Source organism: Myotis lucifugus, unplaced genomic scaffold, assembly GCF_000147115.1.
Source record: "Myotis lucifugus unplaced genomic scaffold, Myoluc2.0 scaffold_53, whole genome shotgun sequence".
Classification (NCBI taxonomy): Eukaryota; Metazoa; Chordata; class Mammalia; order Chiroptera; family Vespertilionidae; genus Myotis; species Myotis lucifugus.
Genome location: NW_005871101.1, coordinates 898671 through 906272, shown reverse-complemented (window position 1 = coordinate 906272; position 7602 = coordinate 898671). Strand labels below are relative to the sequence as shown.

The 7602-nt window shown below is 41.4% G+C and overlaps 1 long non-coding RNA gene across 1 annotated transcript; it reads right to left on the bottom strand.

Annotated features, from left to right (window-relative positions):
* Nucleotides 1-5774: 5774 nt before the first annotated feature.
* On the bottom strand, nucleotides 5775-7477 carry LOC106697193. Its single transcript, XR_002829311.1, has 2 exons — nucleotides 6836-7477; nucleotides 5775-5985 (listed from the first exon to the last, which is right to left on the bottom strand). It is a non-coding gene; the product is annotated as an uncharacterized LOC106697193 (long non-coding RNA).
* Between the last annotated feature and the right edge of the window lie 125 nt (nucleotides 7478-7602).

The window sequence follows — 7602 nt, the reverse complement described above, 5'->3', positions numbered from 1 at the left end:
TTTTTTTTTTTTAGTATATCCAAATCCTCGGCAGATGGAAACACTCCCACAATTAGCTAGGTTCCACCATCAGATGGTACAAGTTTGAAGAGAAGTCTGAACTAAGGGTCTGGAGCTGCACCACTCATTAGCTAGTGGGGGAATCACTGCATTAAAAGGTTCCCCATCCTGACTCCCTTTTCATCATTTGGTCATGATCTGAACACCATTGTAAAAATAATGAATGCACTGGCTTTCCTTTCACACTGCTTCTACGGAGAACTTTCATCGAAGGATGTTGCCACTTGGTGAGAAGGTTTTTTAGGGGGGTGACCCACAGTTCCTGCTCCCCCTTGGCTATGGCTGTTGTGCTTGAACCTCTCTCGACCTCTGAGAGGCCTTGATTGGGAGTCAGAAACCATTTATTTCTGTGGAGTGCTGAGAGGAGCCTGATTGCAGTAAATTGAGGATGAGGATTGATTGTGATCCGAGAGACTGTGGTTCTGAAGCACATTTTTTGGTCTAAGAACAAAATACGTCCTCTTTAGAAAGAGAAAAAATAATCAGAAAAAAAGAGCCTTTAGCCTGGCTCTTCCCATGGAAAATGTTCCTGTATTGTAACAATAAAAGATTTATTGCATGCCTTTTTTTTTTTTTAACATTCTATCATGCTTACTTCACAGCTTTCCTTTGCTTATCTATTACTGGAACACTGTCCCCATCCTCTCTAGTTACCTAACATCCATTCCTCTGCTTCTGGGAATATTTCACCAAATTTCATCTGAGAAGCTTCCTCCTCTGTTGTTTGTCACTGGTTTTTGTGGGATTGACTTTACTCTGAGCTCTAAGGTAGACCCAGATTGGTTCCCCTTTGCCCACGTCACCACGATTGGTTTGAGGATTGACACATAACCAAATCAGAGCCAGTGAGGTGGTAGGGTTCATTTATTAGGATTAATATACAAAAAGTATAAGAAACTCATACAACTCAATAGCAAAAAACAAAAAACAAAAACAAAAAAACAACAACCAAATAATCTGATTGAAAAATGGGTACAGGAACTGAATAGATATTTTTCCAAAGAATACATACAGATAGGGAACAGGAACATGAATAGGTGCTCAATATCACTAATCATCAGGGAAATGAAAATCAAAACCATAATGAGCCCTGGCTGGTGTGGCTCAGTTGGTTGGAATGTCATCCTGTGCAATGGAAGGTCAACAGTTCAATTCCCACCCAGTGCACATACCTAGGTTGTGAGTTAGATCTCTGGTTGGGGTGTGTACAGGAGGCAAACAATAAATGTTTCTCCCCGCCCCCCCCCAAAGAAATATCACCTCACACCTGTTAGAATGGCTATTATAAAAAAAGAAAGAGAGAGAGAGATGAGTGTTGTCGAGGATATGGAGAAAAGAGAACCCTTAGGGGGAATGTAAATTGGTAGAGTCACTGTGGAAAACAGTACTGAGTGTCCTCAAAAAATAAAAAATAGAACTACCTTATGATCCAGCAATCCCACTTTTGGGTATATATCCAAAAGAAACAAAATCAAGATCTCAAAGAGATATTTGCACTCACATTATTCGCAATTGCCAAGATATGGAAACAATTTAAATAAGTGGCTGTCTACAGGTGAATGGATACAGAAATGTATGACACACACACAATGGAATATTATTCAGCCATGGAAAAGAAGGAAATTTGGTCATTTTTGACAATGTGGATGGACCTTAAGAGCATTATGTTATGGTAAGTAAAATAAGTCAGATAGGGAAAGACAAATATTGTATGATATCACTTGTATGTGGAATCTAAAAAACCAAGTTCATGGAAACAGAGTGTATGATTTAAAAACCATGAGATACTGGGAGACAAGGACCCTCTATTTGATGATCAATATAACAGTTTGTCCAGAGAGAGGGAGAAATGAGTCTGTCTGAGGTAGTGCTGGCCTTGTGAGGTGGCCAGGGTGGGCTCAGCACAGATGAAGGTGCCATATTAGCTGCTCTGCCTGGGTTAACAAGTTACTGAAGCAAGCTGAAAAAACTTACTCCTAAACGCTAAAAAGAACTGGGAAAAGTACCAGGGGAATGAGAAGTCAATAATGATGGCTGCCAGAGTCAGAGAAATGTTAATGTGATCAAAATTTAACCCCCTGGCTAGTGATACTCACAAATTACATGTGAAATACCAAAAAGCATGCTTTCAGGAACTAAAAGAAATAATGTGGTAACTACACAAAAGATGAGAAACAATTTCAAGTATAACATTGAACCCTTCAGAAGCTGAATAGACCCAATTGCCTCTGTAGTAAATTTACTTTCTTTTTTCAATTCATTGCTCTCTGGTCAAGTCCCAGAATCTTTTCTTGACTAAAATGGTTTATATCTGAGGTATGTAGCTGGAGCTAAAGACATTCTTTACTTTATTTCTCTGTGAAGAACACACACACACACACACACACACACACACACACACACACTACACTACACATACCTGGTACACACACATGTATGTCTTTTTATCCAAGGACAATTTTAAATTTGTTTTAGGAAGACATTATTTTAGCACATGTGTTGTGAAGAGACCCAGATATAATACTGAGGGCTTGGCTTATAGGAAGAAAAAAATGTCTATAGGAATGTATCAGATATGAAAGTCGGCAAGAGTGGTAACAACGAGTATCTAGAAAGTCAGACCCAACCTGCTTCCTTAGTGTTGTATGGTCCAGGGAAAATCAGGTGATGAGAAGATTTATAACTTTTGAAATAACTTTGCCTCACATTTTCCTCCAATTGGAGAAAGATTGCTAGTGGTAGTCCTTGGCCTTGTATTGTTTTATCAGCGACTTGGATGGCAATATGGAAAGCATGCTTGTTATACTTACCAATGTCACAAAGCTGGCAACGGTTGTTTGATGATAGACTCAATGTCCAGAAAGTTATAGGTAGACTGTGAAATGTGATAATGAAACTTATAAATAAAATTTAATAAAATTAAATATTCAACCAGTAAACATTAAAGTCAGTTAAGATGAAATCAAGTGCATTCCTAATGTATGCCCAGCGTAACAACTTTTCATGGAAGAAGCATGAATTAATAGGATGAGGAGGCTGATAAAAAACGAGTACAATATCAAACTGTAATAACTCAAGCCTTTTGTCCAAATTGAAGCAGGAAGGGGTACTAACTGCACTGCGTGGTTGTATTCTGGTCATACCTGAAATATTGTTGAATAAGTAGGCCCCAAAGGTGGTGGAAGAAAAGGATGGAGAGAGATCTGAAGTGAGTAGATGTAGACTCAACATGTTAGAGACTTTTCCCAGGAAAAGAGAGACTTTTTTCAGGAAAAGAGAATCTTGAGGGAGCATATGACAAGTCTGGTCAATTCATTGGGAGGGGAGTCATGTGGAAGGTGACTGTTGTTCTTTTGTCTGCCTCCAGAGGGCAAAAACAGGACCAGTGGGGTTAAAATGCAAGGTGGTGCCTTGCAGAAGACTGGGTTTAGAGTTGCTGAGAATAGGTTGTCTTGGCCAGATGCTTTTTTGCCTATTGCTGGTGGTGTTCAGGCTGGGGCTGGGTGTTTAGCAGCCATGGACATGGGAGCAAAGGTTCTGCTTTGGGAGGAAGAGCAGGCTGAAAACCTTTATTCTATACCAACCCTGTGATTTGATTAGCCCTGACAGTCATTCACCTCCCACCTGAATATTTTGATAAATGTGGGACAGATATTCTTGCTTAAAATGACTTAAACACATATGTATTGAGCTGCAATTTGCCGTTGTCTTGCTTTGAACAATAGGGAAAAAAGGTGAAACTACAGCAGTGAGTGGTTGAATTGTTCTGGAGAAATGTGTTTAACTGAAGTTGCAATGTTGCTTTTAGATCATATTATTGACTGAGATGGCTGTCCTTTACTCTAGTTTGTACTCCAGTGAAGTCTGAGCACTCTTCAAAACAGGATTAATTGGATTTTTGTCAATGTTCATTTTGAAGGCCGTATCAGATCTGGCTTAGGACTTTGGAACAAAAAGTAGATGCAAAGAGTTAATGCCCTCTATCTAAGGTTAAGATTGGGTTTCAAGATTAGAGGCAAGACTGAGCCTGCCTTTGAGAATCTAGCAACTCCAGCAATCGGCAGAGGAAGGATACTGAGATTGAGAACCTCGCTGGGTCTTCTATATATTACATAGCACGAGTCACAGGGATCTTTGAGAAAGAGGTTTAAATTGAAAATATTTAGACTTATATAAGTATTCAGAGGTTTAATGGTTTGAGACCTTTTCAATGCTACTTTAGAAATTTATGATTTCCATTGTGTTAAAGTTGCATTTTGTTGTTGCTTAATGCAAGTTATTTGAGATCCAGAAGTATGACTTCAAATCTTTTCTTTTAAAATATATATACAATTCAGTTTACATTGTATAGGCCAGTGGTCGGCAAACTGTGGCCCCTTGAGTATGGCTCTTCCACAAAATACCATGTGCAGGCGTGCACGTAGAGTGCGATTGAAACCTTGTGGCCACACTCCAGGGGCCAAAGAGCCGCATGTGGCTCACGAGCCACAGTTTGCCGACCACTGGTATAGGCAATGAAAGGGTTTGATGTCTGTATATTTTGTTATAGGCCTTAACTTTCAGGCATCTTCATTTGGGTGTAAATTTGTGTATTTGAGCAAATCCTAAACTGCTTTTGAAACAAAGTATATGTTATGACTATGGATCAATAATTTGGGACTTAGGGTAGCAGGTGACTTGAGGTGTCAAAACTAGATAATTCTATAAAATAAAGAGCTAATATGCAAATGGTTGTCATGCTCTCACGCCATCATGCTGTAACAGCTCAGACATTCAACATTGAGGGGAGAGGAATGGGAAATAGCCAGGCTGTGGCCCAGGAGAGGGGCAAGCCACTCACCCTTCGGTCCCGGGCACCAGTGGCTGCGGACCTGGCAAAGCTACCTGCCCATGGTCCCCTGCGACTGCAGCCGGCCTGGGCGAAGCTTGGGTTCTGGGTGCCTGCGGTCAGCCAGAGGGAGGGAATCCTTGGTCCTGGGTCCGGGGCGAGGCAGAGGCGGTTAGGGGCAATCAGGCCAGCAGGGGAGCAGTTAGGGGCGATCAGGCTAGTAGGGGAGCAGTTAGGGACAATCAAGCAGGCAGGCAGAGGTGGTTAGGGGTGATCAGGCAGGCAGAGGTGGTTAGGGGTGATCAGGCAGGCAGAGGTGGTTAGGGGCAATCAGGCAGGCAGGCAGAGGAGTTAGGGGCAATCAGGCAGGCAGGCAGAGGAGTTAGGAGACAGCGGTCCCGGATTGCGGTCCCGGATTGTGAGAGGCATTTGGACATACTCCAAGGGGTCCCGGATTGAGGAGAGTCCAGCCCGGGCTGAGAGACCCCCCTCTCCTCCCTTTCCCCTTCCCTCCCCCCGTCCCCCCCCCCCCCCCCCGTGTACGAATTTCGTGCACTGGGTCTCTAATAATATAATAATATTCATTGCCTTGGGTTGAGGCTCCTCTTCCCATTTCCAGAACAATCATTTTGGTCCAAGTCTTCTCTTTTCCCAAGGAATTTCAGAGAGCATGGCCCTCTGACACACTTTGTTCTACATCTGGCTGCTAGAATAATCAACCTTGAAACCTATTTCAATCACTTGATGCCTCTCTAACACCTGCCCCTGTAACTCCCCTATTCCACCCTGTGTTTTCTCACTGTATTATCTATGCCATTACTGCCCTCCAGGAAATACATCATTTATTCATTCACTCAAGAAGAAACCAATATTTGTTTATTGAGAATCAAGTGCTGGAGGTTTTTAATCCTCATAGCAACTTTAGTAGAAAGGCAATTTTGGCATTTAATAAATAAGAACACCCAGGCTCAGAAAACTTCAATACTTGCTCAACATCACTGGCTTTTGTCTGATTATAATATCCATGTTCTTTCTATTACACCATATTTCCTCTCATTTTGCAAACATCTATAATGGGTTTTTATTCTGTGCCAAAGCTGGTGTTAGGTGGTAGGGTAAGAAGACAAATGAAACACTGATAAAATGTATATGAACATTTAAAATTTAAATTTTTTAAGGCATGTTTTTATCTCCTTTGCCAAGCCTATCATTCAACACTTGAATTCAACCTTCCATTCTCTAAAGTTTGCCCCATTTATCTTGTCATTTAGATACTTCCACATACTTTACAATTAATTTATTCAACAAACATTTATATTGGGGTACTATATTCAAAGCACAATGCTAGGTTGATATAAAAATGGACAAGACCCAGTCAAATGGAAGAAATAAACAATAACTTCAGAACATGTGAGGACTAAAAACAATTATTGCGGGGTTGTGGGGGGGAAAAGCTATGAGACTGAGGGAAGGAAGTGATTTTAGTTGGAGCTCAAAGCTGAATAAATGATCTTAAAGTAGGGTAGAGGAATAAATATGCTTCTGGCAGAGTGAAACCATGTACAAAGGGACAGAGGTGTGCTTGAAAGTCACACCAATTCAGCTGGGGGCGGGGGCATGGCTCAGGAGTTGGGGAACCACCGCTTTTTTTTTTCTTTCTTACCCAAGACTATGACTTAGGCTTGGAACCCTGTTTTAGAAAGATGGCTTCAAGAGCCCCTTTGGGATCATTTGGAAAAAGAAGTCATTTAGGAGGGAGAGCATCACTTACCTGGATTCGTCATATTCTTTCACATCTCCAAAAAAGAATTGCAAATTCCACAAGGAAAAGAACTATTTCTCCATATTCTTTTATGTTCTTTGGGCTTTAATATGGTACTATGCGTTATAATTTTATCTGATAAATCATTATTTTTTTTTTTTAGGTCAATGAAAGTAATACATTACCTCTGGTACTGAGTACTGCTTTGTAGCTGAATAGTTGAGGCTGAATGTGATGATCCAGATAGACATGGGGAGGTAAGGGGAGGAAAGGGGCCTCTTTTGGACAACTTCTGTCTGATTACCTGGAAAATTTGAGCGGTGAAACGGGATGCAGTCGATGAAGCCTTTTGAGACTGTACAACAGGATACATTATATTTGACTTAATTAATATAAACCTGATAGTTTCCTAATGAGTCCTGTTGTGGCCTATGCATTATGCTATGTTTGATAATACAGAAATACAGATATGAGTAAGGAACAGTCTCTGCCCTGTGAGCGCACACTGGTTCCTGAAAAGAGGAAATAGACATTTTAACCGTGATATAATGAAATCTGTTTACGCTCTGTTAGCCTGTGAAGAAAGTGCTGCGGGAAATAGAGAAGGGAGTGACCTAATAGCTCACAAGATTTTTGTCGGGATTTAAAAAAAATTAATATATGTGTAAAAATGTCATACTAGTAGAGTCTTAGCTCCAATTATTACTCAGCCAACACTACCTTCGTATTGGTATTGGGCGATTTTTTTTGCAGAACGTGCAGCCCTCACCTTGAAGGGGTTGCTCGTTCCCCTAAGCCTCCGACTTCTTTCGTCTGGCGGAACCCAAGTGAGTTTTGGCTCTCCACGCAGACTCAGGTGTCAAGATTGGAGGCTCCCACAGGCCCAGCGCCTCGAGATCGCGGGGGCGGCTCTACTCGGAGGTTACGGTCGTGGGCGGGGCCCGCCCCCCCC